This window comes from Saccopteryx bilineata, chromosome 4 (assembly GCF_036850765.1).
Source record: "Saccopteryx bilineata isolate mSacBil1 chromosome 4, mSacBil1_pri_phased_curated, whole genome shotgun sequence".
Taxonomy (NCBI): Eukaryota; Metazoa; Chordata; class Mammalia; order Chiroptera; family Emballonuridae; genus Saccopteryx; species Saccopteryx bilineata.
Genome location: NC_089493.1, coordinates 51508341 through 51529873, shown reverse-complemented (window position 1 = coordinate 51529873; position 21533 = coordinate 51508341). Strand labels below are relative to the sequence as shown.

The window sequence follows — 21533 nt, the reverse complement described above, 5'->3', positions numbered from 1 at the left end:
TCAAAACTCTGGGCTTACCTGGTCAAGGCACATATGGGAGTTGATGCTTCCTGCTCCTCCTCTTTTCTCTTTCTCTCTCTCTCTCTCTCTCCTCTCTAAAATAAATAAATAAAATCTTTAAAAAATATTTAAATATTCTTAGTTTTAATTTTTAATGCTATAGATATCAACAGATTTAGCCCGCATAAACAAAAGTTCTTAGGATCCTCAATAATTTTTAAGAGGGTAAAGAGATCCTAAGACCAAATGGCTTGAGAACAGTTGCCCTAGTCTAAGATCTATTTCTTTTATCTCCTCTCCCATTTCCGCCTCTGGAACCGTTCCATTTATTGAGTACCTTCTATGAGCAAACATTCAGTCCCTTCTCATTTATAAGCAGGATGAGATCGTTATGAAATTTATGTGACTTGGCATCTCAGCTTTAAAATCCTGGTCTCTACTTTAGCAAATGTCTAAGTAGATTTTCTCCAAGTTATTTTCTTCCTTCTTCTTTCTTTGTATTTATTTATTTAGTAAAACATTATAGAACACCATTAATAATAAATAAAATTAGCTAATTTGAATCATACACTTACCTGACCCAGACAGTATACTTTATATGAGTCATCACATTTAATCCCTTAACAACCCATGAGGCAGATATTAGTCCCACTTGACAATTAGAAAACTAAAGGATAAAAGAGTGAAATGACTTGCTCAAGATCATGCAGGAAGTGATAGAGTCAGGATGTGACCCCAGGCCTAGTGGGCTGCAGATCTGGTGGGTGGGTTTAACCCTATCTTGCACACTCCCATAACTGTACTTAGGAGGGATATGAATACATTAATAATGTACATTCCCTGTTGTTTAGGAGGTTATAGGCTAGCAGAGAAGACTAAATAATTTTGCAAACATATGCTATTTTAAAATTTACTTGTAGCCTGTCTTGTTCAAGAAAAAACAAGTTTAAGAGCTTCAGTCATTTTTATTCATTTACTTACTGCCTGATTCTCCTGAGGATTTGGGAACATGAATAATCATTCAGCGAGGATTGACTGTGTACTAGGCAGAACATTGGAGAGAATTTTTAAAAAAGCAAAAATAGGCCTTGCAATGCATGAAATTACTGATTATTGCGTATTGGGCAGGGCAATAGAAAGGCTCCCCAAATAGTTATAATATTGGGGACAATGAGGCACACTCAATAAAAGAGGCACACAATCTAAGGTGATGATAGAAATTACCACATGGAGAGAGTACATCTGATTGGTGCAACTAGGAAAGGCTTCTTAAAAGAGGCGGCATCCAGGAACCAAGTAGCTCAGTTGGTTAGAGCATTGTCCTGACATGCCAAGGTTGAGGGTTCAATATCCAGTCAGGGCATAAGAATCAATCAATGAATGCATAAATAAGTAAAATAAAAAATCAGTGTTTCTCTAAAAATCAATTTAAAAAGTAAATAAAAACAAAAGAAGTGGCATCTGAAAGGTAGGATGGATTGAGGCAGGAAGAGATGGGGAGACCAGAAATCTAGGTGGGCAGAAGGATATGCAATTACCCCAGATTGGCTTCTCTGGAATAAGACACCGAGACTGGGTATATTAGAGATCAACATCTATGAAAGGAAAGAAAGGAAGGGACAGGAAGCAGGACTGGACAGAAGAAGAAGTGGAATTACAATGCAGGCTTAACAAAGCCTAAGTCGCCCTGGCCGGTTGGCTCAGCGGTAGAGCGTCGGCCTAGCGTGCGGAGGACCCGGTTTTGATTCCCGGCCAGGGCACATAGGAGAAGCGCCCATTTGCTTCTCCACCCCTCCGCCGCACCTTCCTCTCTGTCTCTCTCTTCCCCTCCCGCAGCCAAGGCTCCATTGGAGCAAAGATGGCCAGGGCGCTGAGGATGGCTCTGTGGCCTCTGCCCCAGGCGCTAGAGTGGCTCTGGTCGCAACATGGCGACACCCAGGAGGGTCGCAACATGGCGACGCCCAGGATGGGCAGAGCATCACCCCCTGGTGGGCAGAGCGTCGCCCCCTGGTGGGCGTGCCGGGTGGATCCCGGTCGGGCGCATGCGGGAGTCTGTCTGACTGTCTCTCCCTGTTTCCAGCTTCAGAAAAAAAAAACAAAAAACAAAAAAAAAAACAAAAAAAAAACAAAACAAAGCCTAAGTCAACCGGGTGGGGAATTCTGCAGGAAGTGGTGCCTGGCAGTGCTGTCCTGAGTCAGGTGGCAATGGCCAGGCCTTTAATACCGACTTATACCTATCTGCCTATATATACTTACATACACATACATGTAATCAAGATCCTAAATCAAGAAACAGAACAAGACCAGCATCCCAGAGAGCCCCTTTTGGTTACCATCTCACTCAGTCTTACTAAAGGACAATTATAGGTTTCCCTGGGGCATGATGACAGATTAGGTGACTACAGCTGAGGTCCAAGTTGCTAAGTGAAAGTAACTTGATCACAGCTATCCTCTGGGAAGAAGAACCCTATGGTGGCTTGTAGAGCAGATTCAAGGCCAAAGGTAATCCTTGGGTTACTTGTCTAGCTACTCTTCTATGGGAATGGTTGTGCCCCTTACACATAACAGTGCTCCATCATGGACAGTGTTTGGCACAATACCTTGTCTTCAGAACACAATTGAGTGGTCAAAGGGTGGGGCTTGACCTGGCTGGGCCAGTCAGTCTTTTGCATGGGAATTTGGAATTGAATCTGGGAGATTCTAGTCCCTGTAGGTCTGGTGGCTTGAATGCAGATGTAAAACTTTGTCTGTGGGTCAATAGGCATGATTTCCACCAGTAGGTCTGAGGAACAGGAGAAAGATGTGCAGCCTAAAGTTACCAACAAGTGCACAGAATAAGGCACCAAAAGAGCCTTGGTGACTTTTTTTGTCTCTGACTCTAGCTTTTTTTAAATTTTTTTTTATTTTTTGAGGTTTCATAGGTCATCTCTGTAATCTCTCAATGAATATTCTCTTCTAGCCTTTTTTCTTTTTAAAAAATTGGTATGTTTCCATTATTGGCCCCATTTCCTAAAAAGTCCTAATTGGGGGACCAGTTAGGAGCTATTAGACTAAAAAGCCATGATAGTCTTAACAGAGGGGCCAGCAATGGGAATAGAAAGAGGATTGATTTCAGAAACATTTAATTTAGCAGCAAACTGAATGTGGAGGGGACAAAAAAAGAGAGAAAAGAGGCCCTAGCTGAGTAGCTCAGTTGGTTAGAGCACTGCCCTGATACACCAAGATTTCAGGTTTAATCCCTGGTCAAAGCACAAAATAGTCAACCAATAAATAATGCATAGATAAGTGGAACAACAAATAAATGTTTCTTTCTATCTTGCTCTCTCTTTAAAATCAATTAAAAAAAAATTTTAAGACAGAAGAAAGGAAGTATTTTGATGTTTTTATGACTGGGAGGATGGCAGCCCCTGAAACCTGGGGAAAGAGTAAAAAACAAAATGGAGCCTGACCTGTGGTGGCGCAGTGGGATAAAGCACCGACCTGGAACACTGAGGTTCCCGGTTCGAAACCTTGGGCTTGCCTGGTCAAGGCACATATGGGAGTTGATGCTTCCTGCTCCTCCCCCTTCTCTCTCTCTAAAAATCAATAAATAAAATATTAAAAAAAAAAAATGGAGACACCATAGTCACACTGCTAAATTAGTCAAGTCAAGCAGGCTGAGGCATGAGGAAATTATTCTATTGTTGCTTTAACTAGCCTGGGAACTTAAACTTTTGAACTTTCAAGACCTGCATGGAGGCCTGAACATATCCCAGAGCTCCAGATAACCCTCTGATTATCCCCTGAAGGACTTCCATACCCAGACTACCTGATGTCCATTATCCAAACCACTGGACATGACCAGACCTCCTGCAGCCCATCCTCCACACCACCCGGCATCTAGCATACAGACTGTCTGACATCTGTCTGATAACTGTCCCAGACCAATCCTAGGGTTCAGTGCAGGTCTAATTATCCTCAAGAAGGCACTTTTTTAATAAGAACTCTTAACTTTTCTTTTTTCTTCTTCTTCAGAACACTCTGCCTAGTTGTGTTTCCAATTGACAAAGCCTAAAATCCTTAAATAAATCTTTATCATTTATTTCTAGTCAAAGCCTCCAGACTCTTTACCGGGCCTTTCAACACCAAACTAGCGAAGTCAGAAAGAGCAGCTGACTTGGAAGTGGGCTGGGCATGGTGATTTCATCGTAGCTGTGCTGACAGGTGCTTCATAAGCACCTCATTTCACTCTGCTCTTTGTCTTGCCTGAACACCATACTTCTTTTATTTATTTATTTTTTAGTTAGTGAGAGGAGAGGAGGCGGAGACAAACTCCTGCATGCGCCCCTACAGGGATCCACCCGGCAAGCCCATTAGGAGGCGATGCTCTGCTCATCTGGGACCCTTGCTCCATTGTAACCAGAGCCAATTTTTTTTAGCACCTGAGGCAGAGGCCGTGGAGCCATCCTCAGTGCCCAGGGCCAACTCACTCCAATTGAGCCATGGCTGGAGAAGGGGAGGAGAAGAGAGAGAGAGAAGGAGAGAGAGAGAAAAAAAGAGAGAGAGAGAGAGAGAGAAGCAAGAGGGGTGGAAAAGTAGATGGACACTTCTCCTCTGTGCCCTAACTGAAATTGAACCTGGGACATCCACACACCAGGCCATTGCTCTACCACTGAGCCAACCAGCCAGGGCTGAACACCATACTTCTAAACAACCTTCCTACCTTCAGGACAAACACATGCTCTTTGTCTTCCATCCCCAAATGTTCATAATTCCATTCTTGTATATCTAATCATCTATCTGAATCTTTAATTCCATTTATTCATTTACTTAATCACTTATTGCTATTACATTCAACAAGAATTTGTAGAATAACCACTGTGTGCTAAATACTGGGATACAAAGATGGTGAAATAAGTGTCCCTGGAGCACTGTCTAACAGGACAAATAAACCAGCTATGGTAGAGTAATACACAAAGACAGAAAAGCACACAAATCGTAAGTGTACAGCTTAGTGGATTTTCCTAAAGTGAACACATCTATGTAACCAAGGATTTAACCAAGAAACAGAACAAGATCAACATCCCAGAAGCCCCTTTTAGTTGCCACTTTGTGGATGAAGAAGGTGCCACATACTAAACCTGACAAGCTCAGAGGAAAACTGCATGATATAGGCTTTACAAACTTAGAATCCTAATGTAACCACATAGGATGGTCTAAAATGAAAACTTCTTAACTAGGCGCTGGCTGGGTAGCTCAGTTGGTTAGAGCATCATCCCAATAGGTCAAGGTTGTGGGTTCGACCATTGGTCAGGTCATAGGAATCAACTAATGAATGCATAAAGTGGAACAACAAAATCTCTCTCTTTCTCTCTCTCTCTCTCTCTCTCTCTCTCTCTCTAATCAATAAATAAAAAAGAAAACAAAAAAATAAAAACTTCTTAACTAAAAGTGAGTCATGGCTAGTAGTCATGACCTAGGCCAGGATCTTCCTTGACAAAGGTCAGTCCTTACCTTAACTGATACTGTCTATTGTCTTTTTTGCTTCTAGATAACACACCATTGGAATGACAGAGTAATCCCCTTTATTCCAGACCCCACAGGGCACAATCTCCCACCGGCGCACAGACCATAGAGCCTCTCATTGTTATCTTGTTCCCCACCTACCATCTCTATGTGCTATAAATGCTAACTGTTAACTATCCTGTCCCCACCAATGTAAAGGAAGTATTTGTTTCTTCATCATCCCATTTCAGAGATTTCCTCACTTGGATTTCTCCCCCCTAACCTACCACCAATGAATTTCCTTGTGCCTCTTCCGTTGATTGTAATGTATAAAATAAACGACAAAACTGCCATTCCCCAGACCGTTTTCTCAGCCCCTTGAGATTTTGTTTCCTGGTCATTGTCGTCAGTTTGATGCAAATAAACTCTTAAAAATTCTCTATGGTTTGGATGTTTCTTATGTCGACAATCTCTTCCCAAGGATATAGATTCATTTGCAAAAGCCCACTTTAGCTGCAGCTCAAAAGATGGGTTGGAGGGGTTGAAACTAAAGACAGAGAAATTTGTTAGGATGCAACAGCGATCCATGATCCATGCAAGAGATAGGGATGATTCCAGATGGGGATGGCAACCAAGGACAGGAAGGGTGAAGGTCAAAGAGTTGTGATAGAATTGACATTATCCCCTCAGCAGGAATTCACAATGTGCACTTACTCCTCAAGGCAATTGTGATTTGATCCTGAGAATTTCCAATGGCTTACTTTATCATTTGTGTGTGTGTGTGTGTGTCTCCCCTTATACATAATTTAAAAGTAGGAGACCTGATAAGTATAAGCAAATGCCTCCATCCTCAAAAGCAGTTGCATCTCAACGCACTGTGGCTTTCAAAAGAAGAGAGTGCTTTGATCAACTTCCTGGATTACTTAAAAACAACAAAACCAAACTGGACGTTGTAATAAGAGACTACAAATACTTCCTGAGGATATTCAGCCTGGAAGAGTCTTTTTGCAGCTCAAAACTGCTCACTGAGGAACACTGGTAGAGCTAGCGGCACCATTGCAAGCTGGTTAATTTCATAAATACCCACACAATATTATAAGAGAAATTTTATTTTAAAGCAACAGAAAAGAAAGCATGTTTCTGCAACCCTGACACAGGAATAACTTGCCTATAATTGGTTAATAGGATGTATATTACATGGCAAAGGAAATCACTTTTCCCACAAATGCTTTAAAATCGGGTCATTGATGCTTCTTGTGAGCCTGTGATAATTCTAAAAGACTGGAGAGAATAAAGCAACAACGTTCTTAAAATGTTGGGTGGAGTAGAATTATGTGAAATAGAAATGTCAAATAGCTATGTTCGCCTCATCAGTAAAATGAAGGCTTGGGCAAAACCTGTTGGTTTTTTATTTCAACCTCTGGAGGTGAGTCCATGGACCTCTCTTGTCACCATGCCTCCCTGCTTTACCTAGAGCTTCTCTGCTCTCACCCATTTATATAGTGGGTTTCCCTGTAAGATTTCACTTGAAATAGGTACTGCAGAACTAAAATAGAGTTGGAAAACCACTGGATTAGATGACCTCCAAATGCCTAATAGTTCTAAAATTCTAGGAATCCATCTAACGTATGCCTGATTTGTAAAAGAAGGTGAAGATACAAAGATATTTTCTTTTTTATTGATTTTATAGAGAAGAAGGAAGAAAGAGAAAGAGAGGGGGGGAGAGAGAGAGAGAGAGAGAAACATTGACTTGTTATTCCACTTATTTATGCATTCATTAGTTGACTCTTGTATATGCCCTGACAGGGAATTAAACCTGCAACCTTGGCATATCAGGAAGATGTTCTAACCAACTGAGTTAGCCAGCCAGGGTACAAAGATTTTTAAAAGCAAATTCCTATCCATATGAAGTTCACCAGTATGCCTGGATAAAGCATCAACCTGGAATGCTGAGGTTGCTGGTTCAAAACCCTGGGCTTGCTTGGTCAAGGCACATATGAGAAGCAACTACCACATGTTGCTCCTCCCTCCTTTCCTTTCTCTCTCTCTCTCTCTCTCTCTCTCTCTCTCTCGCTTTCTCACCTCTCTCTAAATCAATCTTTTTTCTTTTTTTTAAGTGAAAGGAAGGGAAATAGAGAGACAGACTTCTGCATGTGCCCCGACCAGAATTCACCTGGCAACGCCCATCTAGGGCCAATGCTCAAATCAATTGAGCTATTTTTAGCACCTGAGGCTGATGCTTGGACCAACTGAGCTATCCTTAGCGCCTGGCACCATGCTCAAACCAATCAAGCCACTGGCGGTGGGAGGGGAAAAAGGAGTGGGGAGAAAGGGGAAGAGAAGCAGATTGTCACTTCTCTTGCGTGCTCTGACAGGGGATCAAAAAAGGACGTCTGCACGCCCTGTTCTATGCACTGAGCAAACTGACCAGGGCCAATAATAAAATCTTTTAAAAAATAAAGATGTTCACTAGTGCAGCAGTTCTACTCTTATACACAGTTTCACTTTCTGTGCTTCCAGTTATCCACAATCAACCACAGTCCAAAATTAAGTGGAAAATTCCAGAAACAAACCATAGGTTTTAACTTGCATACAGATCTGAGTAGTGTGATGAAATCTCATGCAGTCCCATTCTGTCCTGTGAATTGCCCCCTCCCTATTAGTGACTTAGTAGCCTTCTCAATTATCAGATTGACTATATTGCAGTGTTTGTGTTTAAGTAACCCTTATTTTTCTTAATAAAGGACCCAAAATGCAACAGTAGTGATGCTGGCAATTTGTATGTGCCAAAGAAAAAACATAAACTTTATCACTGGTATGTATGTTTAGGAAAAAAACATACTATATATAGGGTTTGGTACTTTTCATAGTTTCAGACATCCACTAGGAATCTTAGAACTTATCCCCTGTTAATAAGGAGGAAACTACTTATGAATATGAGGGGTTAATTAATGTGAATATGGGGGTCATGAAACAACATGTATAATGTTTTTTTTGTTGTTGTTGTTGTTGTTGTTGTTTTACAGAGGCAGAGATAGACAGGGACAGACAGACAGGAACAGAGAGAGATGAGAAGCATCAATCATCAGTTTCTCATTGCGCATTGCGACTTCTTAGTTGTTCATTGATTGCTTTCTCATATGTGCCTTGACCGTGGGCCTTCAGCAGACCGAGTAACCCCTTGCTGGAGCCAGCGACCTTGGGTCCAAGCTGGCGAGCTCTTTGCTCAAGCCAGATGAGCCCGCGCGCGACCTCGGAGTCTCGAACCTGGGTCCTTCCGCATCCCAGTCCGACGCTCTATCCACTGCGCCACCGCCTGGTCAGGCAACATGTATAATGTTAATGATAGTAACACGATAGTGGAGGTATGAATCAAGTGTTCAGGAGATGATTTTGGCAGTGTTTTAGAGAAGGTGACATTTATGTGAGTGTTAAATGAAGAAAATGAACTCACTGGGTGTAGAAGCAGGGATATTATAGGTAGAGAGATCAGCTTGAGCAAAGTTATGGAGGCCACAAAAGGGTGCATGGTTGGAGAGCTACAGGTAGCTTATGTTCCCTTCTAGCCAGGGAAGAATGGCTAGAGGTGGCCAGGAGGGATGCTGAGGGACTAGCTGAATAGAGTAGAGATAATCCTAAACTCCCAACCCTGTGCGCTCTTTTTGAGTTGACGCTAGATTCTGCATGTATGTGACCAACTAACAATAAGGTTGTTTAATCATTTACTACACCACTCCTTCCTTCAATATTTTGCAACTCTGAAGGTTAAGTCAGAGAGGAATGTGTTGATAAGACAGCAGGTGAGTCTACAACAAAAGTCTAGAGAAGGAAGAGTCATAGTTACCTGCATAGGCAGTGCTAGCCTCATGCTCTATTTGAGCAAAGGGTGCCCTAGCCCAGGGATGAGCCCTGCTGAGACCAGGCCAGGGTCAGGATTATCCTCTATGCCAAAAGGGACGCTTCAGGCTGCCAAGTCAGGGGCCTTTCAGCAAATAGGACTTTGTGTTAAACTCTGAAACTGGTTCCTCTGGGAGAAGAAAGTCTTCTAGTGTGGAGGAGGCAGTCAGTTTTCCCAAGTCGGGGAGAAAACTGAGTGTTTGGGGATAGGGGCTTATGAGTGAACTCCTGGGTACCCATTGGCATACAGTGCCCAAGATTGATGGTGGCTATGTGCTGGACACAGAGAAGTCAGGCCCCAGACACTGTGGCATCAAAGTCTAGGTGAAAAAATTTTGTGACCTGCTTGAATTGGAGGGAATAAGCTGCCTTACAGGTTGGACAAAGAACATTTCAACAGTGACAAAGATAGACCCAGAGGGCTTTTCTCATACTTTCTGGCCTTTTTAGCTTCCTGGGATTCTTGTCCCATTCTAGGAAAGAAAACCCTTAATATAAGCCACCCTCCTGAAAGCTGGATGCTCAAAGTCAATTTAATTTGATTTAGAAAGATAATGAGATGATACATTTCTTTATTTTAAGGCACTTTTAATTAACTTATTTTCTTTCTTTTCTTTCTTTCTTTCTTTCTTTCTTTCTTTCTTTCTTTCTTTCTTTCTTTCTTTTCTGAGTGAGGGAAACATCGATTTGTTGTTCCACTTATTCATGGATTCATTGGTTGATTCTTATATGTGCCCTGACAGAGGATAGAACCAGCAACCTTGGCATATCAAAACAACACTCCAACTGAGCTACCAGGCCAGGGCTGAAGTGCTATGTTTCTGGCATCCAAATATTGGGGTGCAAATGTTTGCCACTATAATGGCTTTGCTGTGCATGTTAAGACCTGTATTTTGGAAAGATCACTGTGGTAATTGCAAGAAGATGTACAAGACAAGGAGAGACTGACTGTGAGGAGGCCAATCAAGAAGCCACGAGGGTAGTCCCCATGAGGGACAGGCTGTGGAGCAGGAATGGAGGTCTGCAGTGGGTTTGGGAAACATCTCAAAGGCAGCATTGACCATTCTTTGGCAGCTGATTAAAAATGATAAATGCTAAGAGGCAATAGGTAAGGATGACAACTAACGCGATGGTTTGCAACTTGGCTGCATGTCAGAATCACCTGGGAATATTTAAGCTTCCCCTCCCCCGATGCACAGGCCACACCTCAGACCAATTAAGTCTGAATGGCTGCTATAGTAGGTATTTTTTCAATGTAGCCAAGGTTGACAACTACTGCACTAAGTGTTCCAACTTAGTAAACAGAGCGAATTGGGGTGGTATTAAATGAGATAGGGAACAAATAGTTCTTTGTGGTTAGGCTGTAAAATAGGTGGAGAAGGGAAGGAAGAGCAAGTTCAGGCAGAAAATAATGAGTTTGGTTTAAGATGTGCTGACTGCAATTAATACCCTGATGTCCCGAAGGAGACGGCTGAGAGCAGGAGCACGGGGGTGGCGTGGGCAAGTCTTAGAAGGGGTGGGGCAGCACTTCTTCTGAAGGAAGGATGGGTAAAAATTTAGAGCTGCTTCCATGGGGAATGAGAAGGTTCTGAGTGAGGAAGAACAACAAAAGAATGTATGTGTCAAGCACTAGCAATGGGAGGTTAATTGAGGTTACCCTGCATTAGCTATAATATTAACCTGATATTAAACCTGTATTTGAATTTGATCAACAAACATTCATCTCAGTCAGTGGTGTGCTGAAGACAGCTTGTACCACTTTGCAAAAGCAAATGGTCAAATTAATAAGAATTTTACAGTTATTAACACAGCTATTATTATAAAACTAAAATGCATACATTTGAATGTATTAAATGCATTATATTTAAAATGAAAGTAAAAGGCCCTGGCCAGTTAGCTCGGTTGGTTAGAGCCTTATCTCAAAACAACAAGGTTGTGGGTTCAGTCCCTAGTCAGGACACATATGATAAGTGACCAATGAACTCACAACTAAGTGGAACAACAAATTAATGCTTCTCTCTCTCTCTAAAATGAATCAATAAAAAAAAAAAGCCAATGGCTATAAAACAAAAGTAATAAACACTCATTTAACACTTATCACTTCCTAATTGTTTTACTACATATAACTATTATCATTGCTCTGGAAATAATATACATCTATTGTATGTGTGTGGTAGAAATAGTGTGTAATAGTATGCTACTATGCATCTTTTCCTAACTGTGTTTTTGCTGACTTCATATAGATAGCATGACATTGGCCACGAATAGAGTATTTACACCTTGGGAATTGGCAAATGCCAATTTAGGACTCTCAGACCAATACAAACACACACGCACGCACACACCCAGTTGTTAAACATTTTCTTTCATATCATTGATCTTAATTAATTTCATAAATATGTATTTCTTGACAATGTCCTAGCACTGTGGCATGCTCTGGACAAAATAAAAGAACAGGAGGAGTTAAATGCAGCTCTGGCCAGGTGACTCAGTAAATAAAGTGTCCACCTGGCATGCCAGAGGTTGCAGGTTCAATCCTCCCGGTTGGGGCATGTATGAGAAGCCATCAAGGACTGCACAACTAAATGGAGCAACTCAGTGAAAAGAGTTGATGCTCCTCTCACTTGCTTCTTCTCCTCTCTCTCTCCCTCAAATCAATGAAAAAAAATTGGTTCAAAATAAAAAGAGCCTGACCAGGCTGTGGTGCTATGGATATAGCATCAGCCTGGGATGCTGAGGACCCAGGTTCCAAATCTCAAGGTCACTGGCTTGAATGCGGCTCATCGGCTTGAACGCAAGGTCGCCAGCTTGGGTATGGGATCATAGATATGACCCCATGGTTGCTGGCTAGAACCAAAAGGTTGCTGGCTTGAGCTCAAGGTTGCTGGCTTGAGCAAGGGATCACTGGCTCGGCTGAAGCCCTCCTCACCCTGTCAAGGCACATATGAAAAGCAATCAATGAACAACTAAGAGATCACAACTATGAGTTGATACTTCTCATCTCTCTCCTTTCCTGTCTCTCTCTCTCTCATACACACACACACACACACACACACACACACACGCTCATGCATGCACTAAAAAAAAAAAGAGAGAGAGAGAGAGAGAGAGAGAGAGAGAAGAATTGAATGCAGAAATGAAATGAAGTTGGAAAATCGCCGAACTACCTTGGCTCTGGCACTAACCAGTGGTGTCAGTTGTATAGCCTCTCCTCAAATTCCTATTGCAATTTAGATTTGTCACAATATGGCCTGTGTATTAGTTACGAAACTTTTGACTAATAGATTAAATCAAATTGTTAGTAGAATAAACGTAATTGGTAAGTACAAGTTGGTAAGAGATGTTAATTTTCGCTAACTTAAAAAAAAGGGGGGACTTATTATGACACAGAGGTATCTCATGGAATAGCAATAAGTAGCCATGTCTTAGAAATATTGTCAAATTTTTTTCTCATTTTCTATCCTTTCCTTTTTTTTTAAGTGAGAGAAGGGGAGATAGACACTCCTGCATGTGCCTGACTGGGATCCACTTGGCAACCCCATCTGGGGCCAATGCTCTAATCGACTGAGCTATCCTCAGCATCTAAGGCCATTGCTCGGATCAACCAAGCCACTAGCTGCTGGGAGTGGGGGGGTGGAGGGAGAGACGGGAGAGGGAGAGAGAGACAGAGAGTGAGAAGCAGATGGTAGCTTCTCTTGTGTGCCCTGCCCGGGAATTGAACCACGAACTTCTGCATGCCAGGCTGACGCTCTATCCGCTGAGCAAACAGCCAGGGCCCTGTCCTCTCCTTCTTTCCTTTTTTCTCACTGCATTCTGGCTTTCTTTCCTCTACAGACCATAAGACAGAAATCACCGCTCCCAGATCTTGAATTTACAAATCCTGTCCTTAAATCAGTCACGTTGACAATGGATCTTAGTCTTGATTCTAGATTTCCCGGAAGGAGTTTACTGGCTCTGCTTGCCCCAGATGCCCAGTCCTGAGCTCACCATTCAAAGTTTCTTCTTCTATAAAGTAGATAGAGGGAGACATGAAAGCCAGAGAGAAAAGGTCTACATCTCTATGTCCATTTTTTTTCCTTAAGAGGAAATCTGTCATTTGTGTTCAGATTCCACTGAGTGTTGTAAAAACTGACAGCTTTTACACAGCTGTGTCCTGAGACCAGCTATCCAAAACTTTATAGGAGCCTTCATTGTTCTTACTTCAGCCTAAGAGAAAACCAAGCTATCACATATCTGTGTCATCTCTGGCAGAGAGATGAACAGCTCCAGAGGGCATCAGGCAAACAAAATACATTAGCCTAAGTGGCAATTTGTAATTTTAATGGCCCAACCGCTTGTCATGCTTGTTGTGAGAGACATTTTAATCTAGTATTATTTGCTGTAAGACTGAATTTCTCCCCATCATTCATAGTGGAATGTCTGTGGTTGGTCAGTCTAGTCACTTCTAGGGCTTGGCTGACTTTGTTCATTAAGTTCTCATTGACCAGCTTGAGGTACAGAAGGAGAGCAGAGCACAAATCTGTGAACTTGAGCAGAAGCCAAAGTTAAGACTGAGAATGGTGCACTGTTTACCATCTCCTAGCATGGACTATACACAACTGATGGCAGGGCTCTCTAGAATCAAGACTCTAGTCTGGATTATCTCGGCTGTCCCATAGTTCCTGGCATCAGGCCTCACATATTCTGGAACTTGATTTTTTTTTCTTTTGGAGGAAAAGACCTGTTTCCAATGTTTATAATTTATGAAACATAGAACAGCCCTCAGCTCTGAGTCGTGGAAAACAAAAACTTATGCAGTTAATTCTGTCCCCACACTGGTCAAGGAAAGGTGATATTATGTTTACCGTTTACTCAGCAAATGTTTCTGAAGAACTTTCTTAGGCACAGTGATAATGCTTTCAAGCCAAAGAATTATCAAACCCTTTAAGGAGGAACTTGTGATTTGCTTGTGGGTGGTTGGTGACTAGCTTTGTTATATTTTAAACAGTATTTTGGATGACCACTTTTCAGGAAATTCAGTTATAATACAAAATATTTGGCACTGAAACTGTTGGAACCATAAATGAATCTGTCTTTGATGACTTAGAGGGCACAGTTGTACCTTCCTTCATTTAACAGATTTTTAAATATTGAGTGTTTGTTAGGTGTGAGGCCCGGTCCTAGACCTTAGAAATACGACAACAAACAAAATACCGCCTCCGCTCTCCAGAAGCTTGCTAATTTAGTTGGAGAGTGGGGGGTGTGGGAGAAGAGGTGTAAGCTGTTGGATCAGTGAACAGGGAATTTCAGTGCTAAAGGGGCAGAGCACACAAGAAGGGGTGTGTCACCTAGACATTTGGATGGGGTGTGGTCTAGGAATGTCCTCCAGTGACAGTGACATCTTACAGTGAGACCAGAAGATCACAGAAGTATGCAAAGGGAAAATGGGGAGGGGAAGGGAGGACAAGATGTACCAGGAAAGGGGAACAGGCTAACACAGAACTGCTCTTGAAGGTTCAGCAGGGCCTCAGGGCTGTGGTTATCATGTGTGAAAGTGTGAGTTGTTATTATTCTTCCTGATATTACTCCCAAACCCAGACATTTGTATATTATAGTTTATTTCATCCCCATTATCTTATCTCATACTCACCAGGAACCCTAAGAGGAAAGGGTTGCAGCTCCATTTCACAGATGAGGACCCCGAGGCCAGGCAATGTCACAGGCTCAGCGAGTCTTAGAGAGTCCGCTGGGCTTGCCAAGCTCCTTCACTCCCCACAGCTGTCTCAGGAGAGAAGTCACCTGAAAGGGTAACTGCTATACATAACCTCATGACTCTGGGGCAGAAAGGAATCAATTATTCCTCAGGAAGCTGATGGAGGTATTAGGCCCTGAATTTCTGCAATCCTGCAGAGTAATTAAGCATGCAGGTGCTAAAGCTGAGAGATCTGATCTAAAATGCCAGCTCTGCCACTAGTTTGCAGCTGTATGAACCTGGACAAGTTACTTAACTGAGTCTGAGGCCATCCCACTGAGATCTGAACCAAGTTCTTCCAGCTTCCCCAGCAGGGGTGGTGCCTCACAGCCTGAGTCTCACCCAGTGTCAAGATGGAAGTAAGAGGCAATGTCCCCTCATCAGATACCTGGTACCATTGAGACAACCATTGGCCTTGCCCACAAGGTCCCTTTAGGTCCAGCAAGTTTCTATTACCTCCGTCACATTGGCAATTTGGGCATCATTTGTGAGTCTGCTTATAGTCACCCAGCCTACCTACAGCCAGTAGCCATTCCTTTCTCGGGATTTACTGCCTCCCAGAAAGTAGAAGCAGGCTCCCCTTTGATCAGGTCCCACCTCTACCAAGGAACTCTATTTTTGCCCCAAAGTACTATCTATACCTGAAAACAGCTTTCTTCCCTTCTTTCCTTTGCAAACCCTCTAATTTTCTCTCAAGCTCCTTGGGTTTTAGGAAAACATAAGTTAGAAGACATTGCCTGCTTCTGCCTTCTGCTCTGCCTCAGACTTTTCTGATAGCTTCATATGCCTCTTTCTGCTTAAATGGGAAGAGAGAGAGCAAATGTTGAGGGGTGAGGAGGTCAACATATTAAAATCACAAAATACAAAATCTAGTTACACAGACAAGAAATAGGGTGGAGCTAGAGGGATGGATTTAAGAGGTGTAGAGGAAAGAACCATTAATTTTTTGCCAACCAATTCAAGGTGGGAGTCACAGAATGCATGCCTGGAGTAGATATATGACTAAGGTCAATCAAACAAGGTCATCAGTAGTGGTCATTTTAAGTTGACCTTCAGTTACTTGCAAGTAAATTAGTTGATTTATCAACTATTGAGTGTACTCACTCAACTGAACAGAGTAGAAATAAATATATGCATTTCAGATAGATTAGCCTGGATGAGGGATACATGAGGGTTCATCATATGATTTCTTTTATGTATGTTTAAAAGTATGCATATTAACGTTTTTTTTTGTTTGTTTGTTTGTTTTGTATTTTTCTGAAGCTGGAAACGGGGAGAGACAGACAGACTCCCGCATGCGCCCGACCGGGATCCACCCGGCACGCCCACCAGGGGCAACGCTCTGCCCAGCAGGGGGCGATGCTCTGCCCCTCCGGGGCGTCGCTCTGCCGCGACCAGAGCCACTCTAGCGCCTGGGGCAGAGGCCAAGGAGCCATCCCCAGCGCCCGGGCCATCTTTGCTCCAATGGAGCCTTGGCTGCGGGAGGGGAAGAGAGAGACAGAGAGGAAGGAGGGGGTGGGGTGGAGAAGGAAATGGGCGCTTCTCCTATGTGCCCTGGCTGGGAATCGAACCCGGGTCCCCTGCACTCCAGGCCGACGCTCTACCGCTGAGCCAACCGGCCAGGGCCATATTAACGTTTTTAAAATAAGTAAATTTAAGTGTCTATCATTAAAAATCATCAACTTTTATATTATGACAAGAAATATTTGAACTAATATTTTAGATTCAACATGAATACTTTTTTCTACTGTTAGATGTTCTCCATAACCCTTAGGGCTGATGTGATAAATTTGTGAAACTTGAAAAGGTCTCCTGGTAAAGAATAAAAAACATAAAGGCCAAGAGAACAAGAAATAAGGGGGAAAAAAACTAAAATTGCAAGGAGCCATGTCTGTGTTTCCTTAGAGGTGAAATTAAAGACAAAAGGAAAAGATGATTAGAACATGAGTGTACTTGGCTGTACCCTTAGCATCATGGGTTAATTGGGAAGCATCATGGGAACATCAAGGGTTAAGGGGAGAGGTGGAGAGCCAGAGCCTGAGGGGATGGAGCTAGAGAAAATGACCCTGTCATCAGACTAGCCCCCAGGGGAGCAGCAGCAGTCCAAGACAGTGTCCAAAAGAACATGCAGTACTCAGAGTCAGACAGGCTGTAGCACCATTATTCTGGGTCAACACTTAATTCAGAACAAGACTGCAGCCAGACGTTGGGGGTTTAGAGAACTCTGGCCAGGCTAAGAAATGTGGGCAGAGTGTCCCAGTCACGTGGCCCCAGGGTCAAGGCAGGAAGTGGGGATAATAAGAACCCAAGGCAGATGCCCAGCTATGTGTGGTCCTGAGGCTCTTTCTGTCTTTCTGGTTGGAAGAAGGGCAGACAACTCAGGTTACTTCAAGTGATTTTAAAAATGCATTGAAAAAGCAATTTGACATCTTTCTACTTTTCTTTTCTCTTTTTAATGGCAGCTCCTGACTTCTGAATAGTTTCTGTGAGACCATGGTGTTTGCTACCTCATGTCCTTTGTTCACAGTCTTCTCTAGGCTTCTACCCCACTGTCTGCTTCCTTCTGTCTTAGAATGGCTTCCCTAGAAAAAGACTCCCCACTAATGCCAGCAGCAGGGTGATGAACATCTCAGTCCCGAAGGGGGATGTGGTGGCACATCAGTCACAGCATCCCCTACATCTTCTGCCTGTCACCCAAAGAGTAGTTCTGGTGGGTCTACTGCTTATTTTGCAGTAGAGAAGATGCTTGTCAGTATTCTCCTGCCTGGCACCCTATAGCAGGAGTCGGGAACCTATGGCTCGCGAGCCAGATGTGGCTCTTTTGATGGCTGCATCTGGCTCGCAGACAAATCTTTAATGAAAAAAATAATGTTAAAAATATAAAACATTCTCATGTATTACAATCCATTCATTTCCTACCACTCATGTTCATGGTTGCAGGTGGCTGGAGCCAATCACAGCTGTCCTCCAGGATAACACCAAATTTTTATTGGATAATGCGTAACATACACGGGTCATTGTATGGCTCTCACAGAATTACATTTTAAAATATGTGGCGTTCATGGCTCTCTCAGCCAAAAAGTTTCCCGACCCCTGCCCTATAGACTGCCTCATGTCCAGTCTATAAAATGGTCAGCACTGACTTGGGCCTGATCCTGCATCTTATCAGTTGGGAGGTAGGTTGCAGGGGTACCTGACTCAGAGCAAGACAGCTTTCTCAGAGGGCCTGTAAGAATGGTGTCACGTTCTACTAGTAAGGCAGGTGTTAAAGAAATGTGCAACTGGTGCCCAGAGGCCCCAATGAGGTTGCAGAAGCTCACTCAATCTCAAACCCACCTACTTGTGGCTGTTAATCCTCTCTCTACCATGGTCAATATCAGCCTAAAATGTGTGTGAAGTTGAGGCCACCCACAGAGGGCTGGATGATCTCTCGCTGAGAGGCTAAGGCAGAGTTCTAACTCCACAATTTACTCATTTTAAGCAAGTCACTGGCCCAAGCTTAGTCAATTGGTAAATATTTAGTTAGCACCTATGTGCCAGAAAGTGTGCTTAGTATTGGTGAGTCCCTCTCTGGTCCTCATGTTCTTCTTTATAAAATAAGAGTATTAGATAGATGATGTCAATAGATTAAAATGGTGGCCATATTTTCAGAAACAAAAATCCAAGATACACTGTCAGCCAATGCCAGGATATTTGATATTGAGCATGCCCCAAGGAAATCCTGGATGTATGATCTCATTGTATACCTACAGATGGACTCAATCACCCACCCTCCATTTTTGTTTCCCCCAGACATGCCTCGTTGAGATGACTTGATTATTAGAACCAGGAGTAGAGGGGATATAAATTGTATAGTCTCCTATATTGCTCATCTTTAAAATAATTTGTGATTACCCTAATAATTTGCATTTTTTAGAATTTAAATGGTCTGACTTTAAACAGTCTTGAACACATGCCTTAAACATTCTTGTTTAAGCAAAGCCCAGGGGCTCTCTTTGACAGCACATATACTAAAATTGAAACAATACAGAAATTAGCATGGCCCCTAGACAAGGATGACACGCAAATTCGTAAAGTATTTCATATTTTTCAAATAAATAAAGACAAATAAACAAAGCTCAGAGACTGTGATGACACAGCTAGGTTTTCAACCCCTGGAGACTCTGTAACAATTTTATCTTAGGGCCAAGCCTCAGTACCTTCTAGAAGGTTTGCATTTGAATAGCCCAGTTCTGAGATTGGCAGCAGACTTCGTTTTCTATAGCACTTCACAGTCCCTAGCAGCTCCGTAGATCTCAGGTGGGGCCACTAATGTCACCTTAATCACATGCACACTCTCCTCCTGGTCACAGAGCCACCAGGGCTGATTGTTGGGGGATAGAGAGGGACAAGGATCAGAAGCCCAGTATTTGGCTTGCGGTTATAAACAGTACTCCTAGAGACTTATAAGGAGGGGAGGGGGATCACAAAAGTGTGTAATGACTGTTTAGTACATATAAGGCACTGTCCTATGTGCTGTAAAAGATATAAAGGGGAGGGAAGGAAGATTAAAATCTATTGTTTGTTTTATATTAGGCACTAATATTCAATAATAATAACAATAATAATAATAATAGTAAGTGCTTTGAAGTATTGTGGGCTAGACCTTGTGCTTAAGGCTTTTATTTTATTCACCCATTCAACACATTTGTTTTAACATCTTTAAGGTAGTAAGTACTGCTATTACGTGGACAAAAATCCCTGCCCTAGAAGAGATTTCATTCTAGTGAGAAAGACAGACCCATAGATACAATAAATAAGTAGATTAGGAGAGTGTTAGAAGATGAAAATCACTATGGAAAAGAATAGAGCTGGATTAGGTGTTTCAGGAGTGCCAGAAAGCACAGAGGGGGCTTGAATATTAAATAGAGTAGGTGGTCTAGGTAGTTCTTCCTGGGAAGGTGACATTTGAGACAAGATTCAATTGCAAGAAATGAAAGCTACACAGATAACATGGGGGAGAGCATTCCAGGATGAACAGCCAGGGCAGTGGGTGTGTGGATTGGCAGAGGAGGTTTGGGTCACTCAGGAAACCAGGTTGATAGCGCTGCATATCAAGATGTGCTTTTGCAGTCACCAAGATGGAGAAGAATATGAAATGATGTATAAGCACTTGCTCTTAAAGTTTCTGCCTAAAAGTGACACATGTGATTTCCTTTCACCTTTTTTGGCCAAATTAAGTCACATGGTCAGAATTAATTTCAAATGGAAAGGGGAAGTACAATGCACTTAGAAGAAGAGAAACAAGGTGTTGGGCAGATAAAATGTATTATGCTCACTTTGTTAAAGATGGCGCTGCCCACGTGGAGGCTGTTGCCCAGGTGATATTAATGTGTGTTGGGGGCAGGCTGTGGGCAGGCAGAATCCTTGTAGCCTGGGGCTTGGTTTGGGGATTAAGCCTTTCCCACCCTTTTTGATGTGGGGTGGTACAATCCCATCATGCCCCAGATAAGTGACTTTGTATTAGAGACTTCCCTATTTTGTATATTGGATTAAAGGTTTGGATTTCTACACTATAAAATAGGGGCAGAATGGGAGCTTGCTCTCTTGGTTCCTGAGATTAGCATTAGAGAGCAGAGAGCAGAGAAAGGCCACGTGGAAGAGGCCAGGAGAAGCAGCCAAGATGGCGGAGTGTTGAGTGAGAAGCCAGTTTGTGCAGAGTTTGTGCAGGGAGAAGGAAGGAGATGGGGAACAGAGGTGAATAAAGTCTGGTGAGCTAGAAACCTTTGATTCTAGAAAACTCGGATAAGTCAGTAGCTTTGTGAGCACTGAATGCGGGTGGGTTTTGGAGCCCAGTGTATGTTTTTACTTGCCCGCTGGGTGCAAGCTAGGATTAAAAACAATGGCCCATCGGCTTTTGGCTCCGTTGTTTCTTTACCCACTGTCCGAATCCAATGCGAACCTGCATGGGCCAGGCTGCTGTGATAGTGGCAGCCGTGGCTTCTGGCTTTACACAAGGTATTTGTGAACAGCCATAATGACTATTATAATCTACATTTTTGGTCACCAAATGCCTTTCCCACAACCAAAATAGTCTTACTCACCCTTTCCCAGAGAAGTTAACCCCAAAGTCTCATTCTGGTTAGACCTTTAATTCTGACACTGTTAGATAAGAAAAGTGTCTCAAGATATAGGCAGTTCTTCCTTCCTTCCTTCCTTCCTTCCTTCCTTCCTTCCTTCCTTCCTTCCTTCCTTCCTTCTTTCCTCCCTTCCTTCCTTTTTTCCTTTCTTTCTTTTTTTTGGTGAGAGGAAGGAAGGTAGTGAGACACACTCCCACATACATCCCGGCCAGGATCCACCCAGCAACCCCATCTGTGGCTGATGCTCTAATCGACTGAGCTATTTTTAGCACCTGAGGCTGAAGCCTCAGACTAACCAAGCA

The 21533-nt window shown here is 42.8% G+C and overlaps 1 non-coding gene and 1 pseudogene across 1 annotated transcript; both read left to right on the top strand.

Annotated features, from left to right (window-relative positions):
- The window catches only part of LOC136335432 (developmental pluripotency-associated protein 3-like), a 72697-nt pseudogene that overhangs the window by 36804 nt on the left and 14360 nt on the right, over positions 1-21533 (top strand).
- On the top strand, positions 19099-19202 carry LOC136336984 (U6 spliceosomal RNA). The gene has a single exon (XR_010731713.1). It is a non-coding gene; the product is annotated as a U6 spliceosomal RNA (small nuclear RNA).